This window comes from Balaenoptera acutorostrata, chromosome 5, assembly GCF_949987535.1.
Source record: "Balaenoptera acutorostrata chromosome 5, mBalAcu1.1, whole genome shotgun sequence".
Taxonomy (NCBI): domain Eukaryota; kingdom Metazoa; phylum Chordata; class Mammalia; order Artiodactyla; family Balaenopteridae; genus Balaenoptera; species Balaenoptera acutorostrata.
In genome coordinates this window covers 139,558,241-139,572,092 of record NC_080068.1, presented here as the reverse complement: position 1 = coordinate 139,572,092, position 13,852 = coordinate 139,558,241, and the positions used below count along the sequence as shown (strand labels likewise).

Below are 13,852 nucleotides of genomic sequence, written 5' to 3'. Positions count from 1 at the left end.
AACCCACGCACATATGGGCACATAATTTACAACAAAGGAGGCAAGAACATACAATGTAGAAAAGTCAGCCTCTTCAATAAGTGGTGCTGGGAAAACTGGACGGCTACATATAAAAGAATGAAATAAGAACACTCCCTAACACCATACACAAAAATAAACTCCAAATGGATTAAAGACTTAAATGTAAGACCAGACGCTATAAAACTTTTAGAGGAAAACATAGGAAAAACACTCCTTGACATAAACCACAGCAAGATCTATTTTGACCCACCTTCTAGAGTAACAGAAATAAAAACAAAAATAAACAAATGGGACTTAAACTTAAAAGCTTTTGCACAGCAAAGGAAACCATAAACAAGACAAAAAGACAACCCTCAGAATGGGGGAAAATATTTGCAAATGAAACAACAGACAAAGGATTAATCTCCAAAATATAAAAACAGCTCATGGAGCTCAATATCAAAGAAACAAACAATCCAGTTAAAAAATGGGCAGAAGACCTAAATAGACATTTCACCAAGGAAGACATACAGATGGCCAAGAGGCACATGAAAAGATGCTCAACATCACTAATTATCAGAGAAATGCAAATCAAAACTACAATGAGGTAGCACCTCACTCCGATTAGAATGGCCATTATCAAAAAAACTAGAAACAATAAATGCTGGAAAGCATGTGGTGAAAAGGGAACCCTCCTACACTGTTGGTCGGAATGTAGATTGATACAACCACTATGGAAAAGAGTATGGAGGTTCCTTAAAAAACTAAAAATAGAACTACCATATGACCCAGCAATCCCACTACTGGGTGTATACCCTGAGAAAATTAGGGTGTATACCCTAATTCAAAAAGAGACATGTAGGGACTTACCTGGTGGTGCAGTGGTTAAGAATCCGCCTGCCAGTTCAGGCGACACGGGTTTGAGCTCTGGTCCGGGAAGATCCCACATGCCACAGAGCAGCTAAGCCCATGCGCCACAACTACTGACCCTGCACTTAGAGCCCATGAGCCACAACTACTGAGCCCACATGCCACAACTACTGAAGCCTGTGTGCCTAGAGCCCGTGCTCTGCAACAAGAGAAGCCACTGCAATGAGAAGCCCATGCACTGCAACGAAGAGTAGGCCTCGCTCGCCGCAACTAGAGAAAGCCCACGTGCAGCAACGAAGACCCAACGCAGCCAAAAATAAATAAAATAAAATAAATTAAAAAAAAAAAAGAGTCATGTACCACAATGTTCGTTGCAGCTCTGTTTACAATAACCAGGACATGGAAGCAACCTAAGTGTCCATCGACAGATGAATGGATAAAGAAGATGTGGCACATATATACAATGGAATATTACTCAGCCATAAAAAGAAATGAAACTGAGTTATTTGTGGTGAGGTGGGTGGACCTAGAGTCTGTCATACCGAGTGAAGTAAGTCAGAAAGAGAAAAACAGATACTGTATGCTAATGCATATATATGGAGTCTAAAAAAAAAAGAAAAGAAAAGGTACTAATGAACCTAGTTGCAGGGCAGGAATAAAGAGGTAGACATAGAGAGTGGACTTGATGACATGGGGTGAAAGGGCAAAGCTGGGGCAAAGTGAGAGTAGCATCAACATACATACACTACTGAATGTAAAATAGTTGACTGGTGGGAAGCAGCAGCATAGCACAGGGAGATCGGCTCTGTGCTTTGCGATGACCTAGAGGGAAGGGATATGGGGATATGTGTATGCATATGGCTGATTCGCTTTGTTGTGCAACAGAAACTAACATGGTATGGTGAAGCAATTATACTCCAATAAAGACCTGTTTTTAAAAAAATTGCTGAACTTGAAAGCAGCAATAGAAGCTATTCAAATTATAGCACACAGAAAAAAAGAGTTTCAGTTTCCTGGGGAACAATAAATATGAAGTGCTTTAATATACATGTAATTGGAATACCACTGAGAGAGGGCAGTATTTGAAAAAATAATGGCCAAAATATCTCCCAATTAATTTTTTTAATGAATTTATTTATTTATTTATTTATTTATTTATTTATTTATTTATGGCTGCATTGGGTCTTTGTTGCTGCGCTCAGGCTTTCTCTAGTTGCGGCGAGAGGGGGCTGCTTTTCGTTGCAGTGCGCAGGCTTCTCATTGCGGTGGCTTCTCTTAGGCACGTGGGCTTCAGTAGTTGTGGCATGCAGGCTTCAGTAGTTGTGGCACATGGGCTCTAGAGCTCAGGCTCAGGAGTTGTGGCGCACGGGCTTAGTTGCTCCGTGGCATGTGGGATCTTCCCGGACCAAGGCTCACACCCACGTCCCCTGCACTGGCAGGTGGACTCCTAACCACTGTGCCACCAGGGAAGCCCCAACCTATAATTTTCTATGGAGCAAACTTATCTTTCAAAACTGAAGGCAAAATAAGGCCATTTTCAAACAAAAGCCAAGAGAATGTGTCACAACAGACCTGTGCTATGTAAAATATTAAAGGAAGCTCTTGAGGCTGAAGGAAAATGATACCAGATGGAAACACAGAACTACACAAAGGGATGAAAAACACCAGAAATGGTAAATATCTGGATAAATAAAAAAAGACTCCTTTCTCAGTTTAAAATTTCTTTCATAGTTGACTGTTTATAGCAAAAATAATAGCAGTGTACTGTGGGGATTATAACATATAGAAAGAAAATGTATGCCCACAATATCACAGAATGAGAGGGAAAAACAGAAGTATATATATTACATTATATGTGTTGTAGTATGACAAATAAAAGTAGACTATGATAAGTTAAAGATGCATATTGTAAAACTTAGAACAACAATGAAAATAATGAAAGAAGCATAGCGAAGGCAGCCAACAGAGGAATTAAAGTGGAATATACTACAAATTAGTCAAAAAGAAGCCAAGAAAAGGTGAAAAATTAAAAATGTAGATTGAATAAATAGAAAACAAATATCAACTATATCAATAATTAAATACATTGTAAAAGGTCTAAACCCTGCAATTAAAAAGACATACCTCTCTAACTAAAAAAGCAAGGCCCAATTATATACTGTTTACAAAAAAAGGCATCATCACCACAAAGACACAGATAAGTTCAAAGTAAAATGATGAGAAAAGATGTGCAAACAGAATAAAGCTGGAATACCTATATTATTGTCAGACAAAGTAGACTTTAGGAAAAGGAATTTGGCCTATCTTCAAGACAAGGGATAAAGAGGGATGTTTCATAATAATAAAAGGGTCAGTTCATCAAGATGTAGTTACAAAGCTTCAGATTACATGAATTAAAAACTGACAACAGAAAAGAGAAATAGAAAAATCCACGATTATAACTGAGATTTCAACATTCCCCTCTCAATTTTTGATAGACAAGTAGATTTTAAAAATCAGCAATGATATAGAGGACTCGAACAATTTTATCAACCAATTTGACCTACTTGATGTTCATAGAACACTACATCAAACAGTGGCAGAGTACACATTTATTTCAAAATGTATATGGAACATTCACCAACATAGACCAAAAACTGGGAGATAGTTTTTTAAATTCTCAGTAAATTTAGAAATGACTGAAAGTATCAGCCAAGGTCAATCAGAAAATAGAAACCACAGTAATCTGACCATGCAAAGTTTAATATAGAGAATTATTAACTATGATGGGATTGGGGTAACAAGGGGTTAGCTAGTAGAAAGTGAAGAGAACTCTAAATATAGGAATATCAGATATAAGAAGTAATTACTACCCCTAGGGCTGAGATAGGTTCCCCAAGGTACCCCCGGCCCTGTCCCCAGCTGCAGGCTGAGATCTAGACCTTGTTAGAGAGGGCAAGGCCATGGCTTATTGACTAGCGGGGAATTTGCTTTGGTTGTGTGCCAGTGAAGCATGCTAGAAATCCACCTTCTGGAATTTACTGAAAATTTACCCTCTAGGGTACCAGAGAAAGCTGTTCATGGGTCAGTGTCTTGTGGGAGCTACTCTGCTCCAAAAGTCTGAAGGTGGATCTGGGGAATCTGCTGGGTGCTGGGGAAATTGCCCAGAATGCAGGAGCCTGGTGCTGGGGAAGCCACTTGCAGTGTAGGAGCCAGGCACTAAGAAGCTGTCTGTAGTGCAGCAGCCAGGCAAAGGCAAAGCACTGCAGGATGGGGGGTGCGAGAGAAGCTATGTGTGTTTCAAGTGCCAGGCAAGAAAGCAAGCAAGAACTAAGAAGGAAAATTCTTTCCAGCACCTTCTACTGATATAACATAACATTGAGCCAGCTGGCAAAGGAAAAATATTTAAAGAGCACAGTTCCCGTTTTAGAGCAGGCAATGAATCTAGGAGATAAAACAATTCTTAATAAATTGCTTAAAGGAGAAAAATCTTATCTGTCATCATCTCTACAGATACTGAAAAGGCATTTGATATAAAATTTAACATCCATTTTTAATTTAAAAATCTTTGGTAAATTAGGAATAGGATACTTCCTTTACAAATAAAGAATATCAAATATTTTCTTCCAGAAGCATGGCTGGTAAGGCTCTTTGAGGGGTCCTCCTCTGGCAGAATGGGTATAATCTACACGAGATATGCTCTATAAGGCATCACTGTTCCTCAAACAGTTGAGAAAGTCCTAAGGAATCCCTACCACCACCACCCACGCACAAACCCTTAGCCCAGGCTGATCAGCAAGCAGATAGGAGGACATATCAGGATAAGTCCTATCAACAGCTGCAATCTTGATACACAGCCCTGGACCAGTTGCCAAGTGGAAAGCCATGCATGGGATTCCCTCACTGAAACAAGACTCTCTATGGGAGCTGAATTAATTTTAAGTCGGTGTTGCGCCCTGGCTATGAGCAGAAACAGAAGCAAAACTTTTCTGGAAGAAAACATCCCCAATTTAGGTCAAGAGGACTCCCAAGATTAAGGTCAAGCAATGAGCTCACAGTCAAAGAACTACAAGCACCAAGAAGCCAAACTTCTGTGAGTGAGTATCTGCAGAAATAATATTCGACAGATATATAACTCCAAGGACCATAGTAGTGGAGCTGATACTCCAAATGTTTAAAAAAAATGTAAAGGATGTAATCACAAAAGATGAGCAAGGCCTAATGAATAGGCAGGGGGGAGGCAGGTTGGAGAGGGGAGACTTTCTACACCACAAATGTAATTGTTGTAATGACAAAACTCAGTGCAAAGATTAAAGAAAAAATGAGATGCAAATGAAAAGAAAGTTGATAAATGAGAAGATTTGTCTGAAGAAATTAGGGTATACTACAGAGAGACAAGGAACTAAAAATATGAAAGAGATAATTAAGAGATGAGATGAGAGAGCCTGTCATATAACTAATTGTAATCTCAGAAGGACAGAATAGAATAAAGGAGAAGCAATATTCTCCCCCAACATTTTATAAAACTTTTTAAACATACAGAAAAGTTGAAAGAATTGTGGAGTGAACACTCTTATCCACCAACTAAATTCTAGAATTAACATTTTGTTACATTTGCTATATCACTTATCTGTCCATTCTTTTACCCATCCATCAATGCAGTCTCTTTTTTTGATGCATTTTAGAGTAAGTTGTAGACCTCACCTCTAAAGATTTCAAGGTGTTTCCATTAACTAGTGTTCAATACTGTTTTATAGTTCTTTTTTCCCACCTAGGTAAAATTTACATACAGTAAAATGCACAAATCTTAAATGCATCATCCAGTGAGTTTTTACAAGTGCATATATGGGTAATAACACAAACTCCTATCAAAAAATAGAACATATCCATCACCCCAGAAAGTTCCCTCATGCCTCTTGTCAGTCAGTCAGTCCCTGCCTCTTACCTCCCACTGGTTACAAATGTTCTAAATGAGATGCAATATTTAAAGAAATAGTACTATGACTTTTGCAGAAAGGATGAAAAACAGGTACCTGCAGTTTTAAGAATCACAACATAACTGGACTTCCCTGGCGGCGCAGTTGTTAAGAATCCACCTGCCAATGCAGAGGACACGGGTTTGATCCCTGGTCCGGGAAGATCCCACATGCCATGGAGCAACTAAGCCCATGTGCCACAACTACTGAGCCCGTGAGCCACAACTACTGAAGGCCACACGCCTAGAGCCTGTGCTCCACAACGAAGTGCCACAACTAGAGAAAGCCCCCGTGCAGCAATGAAGACCCAATGCAGCCAAAAATAAATAAATAAAATAAATAAATTTTTTAAAAAAGAACTAGAAAAAGTATCTTTAAAAAAAAAAAAAAAGAATCACAACATAACCAAAGCAGGGTAAATAAAAAGAAATGCATGGGCTTCCCTGGTGGCGCAGTGGTTGAGGGTCTGCCTGCCGATGCGGGGGACACGGGTTCGGGCCCTGGTCTGGGAGGATCCCACGTGCCGCGGAGCGGCTGGGCCCGTGAGCCACAGTTGCTGAGCCTGCGCGTCTGGAGCCTGTGCTCCGTGACAAGAGAGGCCGCGATGGTGAGGGGCCTGCGCACCGCGATGGGGAGTGGCCCCCACTTGCCGCAGCTGGAGAGGGCCCTCGCGCAGAAACGAAGACCCACCACAGCCATAAATAAATAAATAAATAAATAAATAGATGATAGATAGATAGATAGATAGAAAAGCATCCAAAAAAAAAAAAAAAAAAAGAAATGCATAATGACACATAGTAAAGAAACTGAAGAACTCACAGGAAAAGATCATAAAAGCAGCCAAAGAGAAAGGACAGATCACTGTCAAAAGAACAATTAAAATGACAATGGATTTCTCATCAGCATCAATAGAAGCCAAAAGTTAATGGAATAATATCTTTCAAGTGCTGAAAGTGAGCTAGAATTGTGTACTCACCCAAACTATTGTTCAAGAACAAGAGTAAAAAAGAAACATTTAAGTTAAATGAGAACTGAGAGCTTACCTCAGAGACCTGCATTAAAGGAACTCCTAAATGATATATGAGAAGCAGTATTTCAAACAGGTTAAGAATATTTAAAGTCTGCTTGGTTAGAATCCCTGTTCTGCCAGTTGCTAGTTGTGGGATATTAGGCAAGTGAGTTAACATCTCTGTGCTTCAGTTTTCTCATTTGCAAAACGTTGACAATAATATGTGTAGCTGATTCACTTTGTTCTAAAGCAGAAACTAACACACCATTGTAAAGCAATTATACTCCAATAAAGATGTTAAAAATAAATAAATAAAATGTTGACAATAATAGTATATACCTCATGGAATTGTTATGAGGATTAGATGAATTAGTAGAAAATAGAACTTAGGGACTTCCCTGGTGGCCCAGTGGATAAGACTCCACGCTGCCAATGCAGGGGACCCGGGTTTGATCCCTTGTCAGGGAACTAGATCCCACATGCATGCTGCAACTAAGAGTTCCCATGCCACAATTAAGGAGCCCGTCTGCCGCAAATAAGACCCAGTGCAACCAAATAAATAAATAAATAAATATTTTTAAAAAAAACATAATAATATCATAATCCAAATTAAAAAAAGAAAATAGAACTTATAACAAAACCTGGCATAAAGTAAGTGCTTTGTAAGTGAGAGCTTTTTAAAAATTTTTAAAAAGAAATTATCCTAGAAGAATGGTCTGAGGTGCAAGATAGAATGGTGAGTGAATCAAAAGGTAAACAAACTTGTCAGTCTAAACATTGTCTAAAAAAATGTCTGATTTGTGAGGTTTAAAAAAATGTACAGAACTAATACCTTGAATAACACTAGCATGTAGGCATTGGGAGGAGGGGTAGTCATTTTGTTTAGAAGAAGGGTTAATATACTGTTTACATTTTGTTAAGTTAGAGGTACAAGAAAACTTCTAGAAAGTACAAATATAGTGTACGAATTCCAAATAAAGGGAGAAAATGGAATTTTAAAACTCTGAACAAAAGTTAATTTTTAAAAAAATACCTCCAAAAGGGTGAAAAAGTGGCTCAGAAAAAGCAAGGTAAACAAACAAAAACGATGTTGAAATAAGTTCAAATACATCAAAAATCAAAATAAATATATATGTATTAAAACTACCAGTTAAAACACAGAAATTGAAATTAAAAGAAAAACCTAGCTAGATGCCATGTATAAAACACTTAGTTCCTCTGGGAATTGGTTCCAGGATACCAAAATCCATAAATGCTCAGAGACCTTATATAAAATGGGGTAGTATTTGCATATAACCTACACACATCCTCCCATATACTTTAAATCATCTCCAGATTATGTATAATACCTAATACAATGTAAATCCTATGTAAATAGTTGCTAGCACATGACAAATTCAAGTTTTGCTTTTTGGAACTCTCTGGAATTTTTTTTCCAAATATTTTCCATCTGAGATTGGTTGACTCCATGGATGCAGAACCCTCAGATAGGGAGGGCGGACAGTATATATGGGGAAATGGTTTTTCAGGCAAAGGGAAAAGCAACTGCAAAGTCCTAGAGGCAAAAACAAGGTTCAAGGAATGCAAATATTTAAACTTTTTATATCTGCTTAGAATCAATTTTTTTCCCCCATTTCAAGTGAAATAAAGAACCCTTACCACCACATAGGCCCATTTATCCTCTCCCCTTTATGTTCTAGTTGTCATCAATTACATCTACATGTGTCAAAACCCCCCTCAGACAATGTTGTAATTTTTGCCTTTAATATCAAACATATTTTATGAATTCAAGAGGAGAATAGTCTACCATATTTATACAGGTATTTACCATTTCTGGTGCTCTTTCTTTTTTTTTTTTTTTTAAACATCTTTATTGAAGTATAATTGCTTTACAATGGTGTGTTAGTTTCTGCTTTATAACAAAGTGAATCAGTTATACATATACATATGTTCCCATATCTCTTCCCTCTTGCATCTCCCTCCCTCCCACCCTCCCTATTCCACCCCTCTAGGTGGTCACAAAGCACCGAGCTGATCTCCCTGTGCTATGCGGCTGCTTCCCACTAGCTATCTATTTTACATTTGGTAGTGTATATATGTCCATGACATCTGGCGCTCTTTCTTCATTCCTGATGTTCCAGTTTCCTTCTAGTATCATTTCTCTTCTGTCTAAAGAATTTCTTTTAGCAATTCTTTTAGAACAGACCTGCTGGCAGTGAGTTCTTTCATTTTTTCTTCATCTGAGAATGCCATTATTTCACCTTAATTTCTGAAAGATATTTTTACTGCACATACTATTATGTGTTGACCATTCTTTTCTTTCAGCACTTTAAAAATGTTGTGTCCCTTCCTTCCAGACTGCATGGTAACTCAAATTGTTGTTATTCTGTAGGTAATATATTGCATTTCTCTGGCTGCTTTCAAGATTTTTTCTTTGTCTTTATTTTTTAGCATTTTGATGATGATGTGTCTGGGCACAGACTTCTTTATGTTCATTATGTTTGGACTTTGTTGAGCTTCTTGAGTCTGTAGGTTTATGTCTTTTGCCAAACTTGAGACTTTTCATTCATTATTTATTCAAAAAATTTTCAACACCTTTTGTTATTATCCAGCAGGTCCCTGAGATTCTATTCATTGTTTATCCAATTTTTTTTCTCTGTTGTTCAGGTTGGATAATTTGTACTGATCTGTTTTCAATTTCACTGATACTTTTCTCTGTCATCTTCTCTGCTACTCAGACCATCCAATGAATTTTTATAATTTTGGCTACTATATTTTTCAATTCCAAACTAAACATATGTTTCTTCTTTATATTTTCTATTTCTTTGCTGATACTTTATATTTTTCTATTGGTTTCAAAAGTGCTTTTGATTGCTTGTTAAGAGAATTTTTATAATAGCGTTGAGAACTTTGAAGGGCCTGGGATTTTACCTTACTTGCAAGTTAACAAGTTAGGCTGCCACAGTTTAATGGATAGGGGCAGAAGTTGTGAGTCTCCTGGGTCAGAGACAAAGGACAATTTATTACCTAGAGCAGTAGCAGGAAGTAGAATATCAGCATTTACGCCAGTTTCCTGAGCCCCAGGTCCCACCAAGTAATGCCAGGAGGACCAGGTGATACCTGCACATGCAGTGAGTTTCATTATAGGAGAGGAACTTTATGGGAAACTCCAATTTGTAATGAGGGACTAGCAAACCTATCCAACTGTGCCCTGGAGAGAGCCATTATCTTTTTTATTCTAGACAGCAAACAAATCTGCCCTTGGCCCCAGAGGAAGACATTATCTCTGTCTTCCAAGGATGTTTGCTATACAAAAATCCCTGAAAAGATAGTCCAGGCAAAAAGTTGTTAATGCCCTTGCCCAAAAGACATACAGAAATACAAGAGATCAATGGAGAATTGTCTCTCAACAAATAGCTGCTTCAAAGCCTTTGTCAGATAACTCCACTGTGTTCTCTCAGCATTGACATCTTTTTTTTCCCATGTGAATTGAGATTTTTCCTGGTTCTTTGTATGCTTAGTAATTTTGATTGTATCCTGGATAATTTGACTGTTCGGTTTTTTTTTTTTTCAAACTGTATCCAGCTTTATTAAAGATACTTTTCATAAACAATCATGGTATTTCAGGCAGGACATGGGCAGACAATCGTTAACAGTATAAAACAAGTTTCAAACTCCCTTTTTCAGTGGACTACCAAAATCTGAAAACCACTATAAAACCCAGTGAAGTCTTCATGTGATGCTCTGAACAGGGAAAGTTTAGAATGAGGGTTGACATTTCACATTTAGCATGTTGTTTAACAACTTTTCACAAGCCGACCCTGACTTTCAGGAAATGGAAATGAAAATGGCAGAAGTATCAATCTGAAGATCCACAACCTAAAAAAGGAACCGCTGCTCTTTTGAGGGATGCCATCTCAGTGGTCACACTGGAAAGTCCAGATTGCATGACATACTGGTAACCAATTTTGAGGGGTCAGGTTCCAACAGGTCTCTGGGTTTAAGGGAGTCAAGTCTAGGCTGAAGGTGGGGATGGAGAAGAGGACATAAAAACTAAATTTAGTTTTTCCACACCACAAGGCATTTGTGCCAAGGTGGCTGCTGTGTGTCAACATCAAGGAACCCCTCCTTCCTGGGAACCAAGAGGAAGTCTCTCAAAACCAGACGGGAAAGGTGTTCTTTTTCCCACGTCAATCCAGCTTCGGAGACAATCTATTTAGTGACATGTGCTCTTCCCCAAAAAAACAATAATGAAGTGTTCTGCATGCTACCAACATAGCTTAAAAAAAAAAAAAGTAAAACAAAATTCTGCATTTTTGTAAAACTTGATAGAAAATAGTACTTCAAACTGTACAGTCAGCAGAAGCACACAGTCATCAAGAATGCACACACTTCACTTGGCATCTCCTGCACCCTCAGCTTTCTGTGCCTGGTCTGTTTGGGCATCTCCGTTTTCTGCAGGGTTATTCCCATCCGTGCCTGCATCAGCTTTCCCCTTTTTCCCTTGGGTACCTTCTCTCCCTTCTTTGCAGGGGCCTTTTTTGGCTTGGGCTCTGGCTTTGGAGGCACGTTTAGCAGATGACCTTGCAGATCTTCTCTGTGGTTCGTCCTTCACCTTGGTTTTATCTCCTTTAGCATCCCCTTCAGCCTTTCTCTTGGGCATGGTGGCGACGGCGGCGGGACGTAGGCGCTGGACACAGGGACGCAGTGGCGCGCGGCTTTGGCCGGTCCAGGGGTCGCTCTCACCTCTTCTTCACACTGCTCTGACTGTTCTGTTTTGAAACTCTGTGCATGCATTATTTAAATTCTATTGAGAATGTTGATATTTTGGTTTTAGCAGGCAATCAGCCTGGGTGGGTTCAGGCTGTAGTGTAATGGTATGCATCTCAAGGGAACTAGGATTTTGGAAGGGAGGGGAAAGGTTTGGATTTGGCAGTGGAGAGCAAGCAGGACTCGAAGGATTTAAAACAAAACAAAGCAAAACACCTACAACTTGAGAGTATTGCAAGGAAACAAGGAGACGCCCAGGTTTTTGGTTAGAGTAAGAAGATAAAGGGAAGGGTTAGAAGAGTTGTTAAGGTTAAGAGGGGATTTGACTCATGACAGCACAATGAAAGAGTCAGGATAGATTAAGAGAAGTGGGAAGTTAGGCTAGATTAGAACAAAGCATTATGGGGTTAAGAATCTATATGATGAGTTCAAAAAGAGACATGCACCACAATGTTCACTACAGCTCCATTTACAATAGCCAGGACATGGAAGCAACCTAAGTGTCCATCGACAGAGGAATGGATGAAGAAGATGTGGCACGTGTATACAATGGAATATTACTCAGCCATAAAAAGAATGAAATTGAGTTATTTGTAGTGAGGTGGATGGACCTAGAGTCTGTCATACAGAGTGAAATAAGTCAGAAAGAGAAAAATACCGTATGCTAACACATACATATATGGAATCTAAAAAAAAATGGTTCTGATGAACCTAGAGGCAGGACAGGAATAAAGACACAGATGTAGAGAATGGACTTGAGGACATGGGGAGGGGGAAGGGTAAGCTGGGACGAAGTGAGAGAGTGGCATGGACATATATCCACTACCAAATGTAAAATAGATAGCTAGTGGGAAGCAGCCGCACAGCACAGGGAGATCAGCTCGGTGCTTTGTGACCACCTAGAGGGGTGGGATAGGGAGGGTGGGAGGGAGACGCAAGAGGGAGGGGATATGGGGATATATGTATACGTATAGCTGATTCACTTTGTTATACAGCAGAAACATTGTAAAGCAATTATACTCCAATAAAGATGTAAAAAAAAAATCTATATGATGAACTTGACCTGTTAAAAGAGGCAAACAGGCATTTGAGGTATGATGCAATTATTTCTAATTTTTTAAAAAAGGAAATTATAGCCTGTTGGGATTGTTCTTTTAAGTGGTTTGTAGCCTCTAATAGTGGTCTCTTGGGATTGTTCTCTTAGGCAGTTTATATTGGTGAAGCAGGTAGATTCCATTGAGATTTGGGAGGGGAGGGAAAGTAGACTTGCCAGGAGCACACTGAACTCTGTGAGCCTCTAAAGTCCAGTTGGGGTTGTGGCTGGAAGGACTTGTGGAGCCATTCTTTAAATCCAGAACACTGAAAACCCTAGAAGCGTCCTTTATAGACTAAATCTTTGGTGTTGCTGCCACTGGACAGGCAATCTTCCAGGAGCATGGAAATCCTGCTGTGGGTGGGAAGTGTATAATGATGTATATATACCTACTGGGAAAACCCAAGAAAAACAACATCATTTTAGGTCTCTCCTCAAACTTCAACCTATCAGAGGGGGCTTATTTGAACATGTTAACTGAAGTAGTATTTTTTGTGGTCACTTTCCATCCTCTTACTATGCTTCCCCCACCTTCTTAGCACTTATCACCACCTGTCATATATTTATTTGTTTAGTATTTCTTCTCAGTAGAATGTAAAGATCTTGAGAACAGATTGTTTTTTTTTTTTACTGCTTATTTCCAGGACCCAGAATAGTGCCTGAATATTTACAGAATGAATGAATGGATAGATAAGAATATTAGACCCATTAAGTGAGTTCAGTATCATGGCCAATTACAAAATCAATAATCCTAAAATTAATAGTGTTCCCATATACCAGCAAAAGCCTTCAGAAGAATATTTTAAAAGATAATATTTATTAACAGCAACAAAAAAAATATAAAATATCCAGAAGTAAACTAAATGGAAACTAAATAATATGGAAATTTTACTGACAGAATTGAATGAATAGTGAAGTGTACCATATTGCTGGATGGAAAGACATAATATTGTAATGATGAAAATTCCCCCCAAATTAACCTATAAATTTAACACAGTATCAATCAAAATCCCAGCAAAATTTTTAGGGGAGACAGAGGGGCAAAATTTGATTAAAAGATTTAAAATTTCATCAGAAAGAATAAAGGCTTTAGACAGTCAATTAAATTCTGAAGGAAGGCACTGATAAGGGACCTTGCTCTACCAGACACAAAAC

General features: G+C 38.7%; 1 long non-coding RNA gene and 1 pseudogene across 2 annotated transcripts in view; one reads left to right on the top strand and one right to left on the bottom strand.

Annotated features, from left to right (window-relative positions):
- Positions 1 to 13,852, top strand: part of LOC102999224 (uncharacterized) — a 51,654-nt gene that overhangs the window by 12,007 nt on the left and 25,795 nt on the right. The window lies entirely within an intron of this gene.
- LOC102998949 (non-histone chromosomal protein HMG-17-like) lies at positions 11,228 to 11,597 on the bottom strand (annotated as a pseudogene).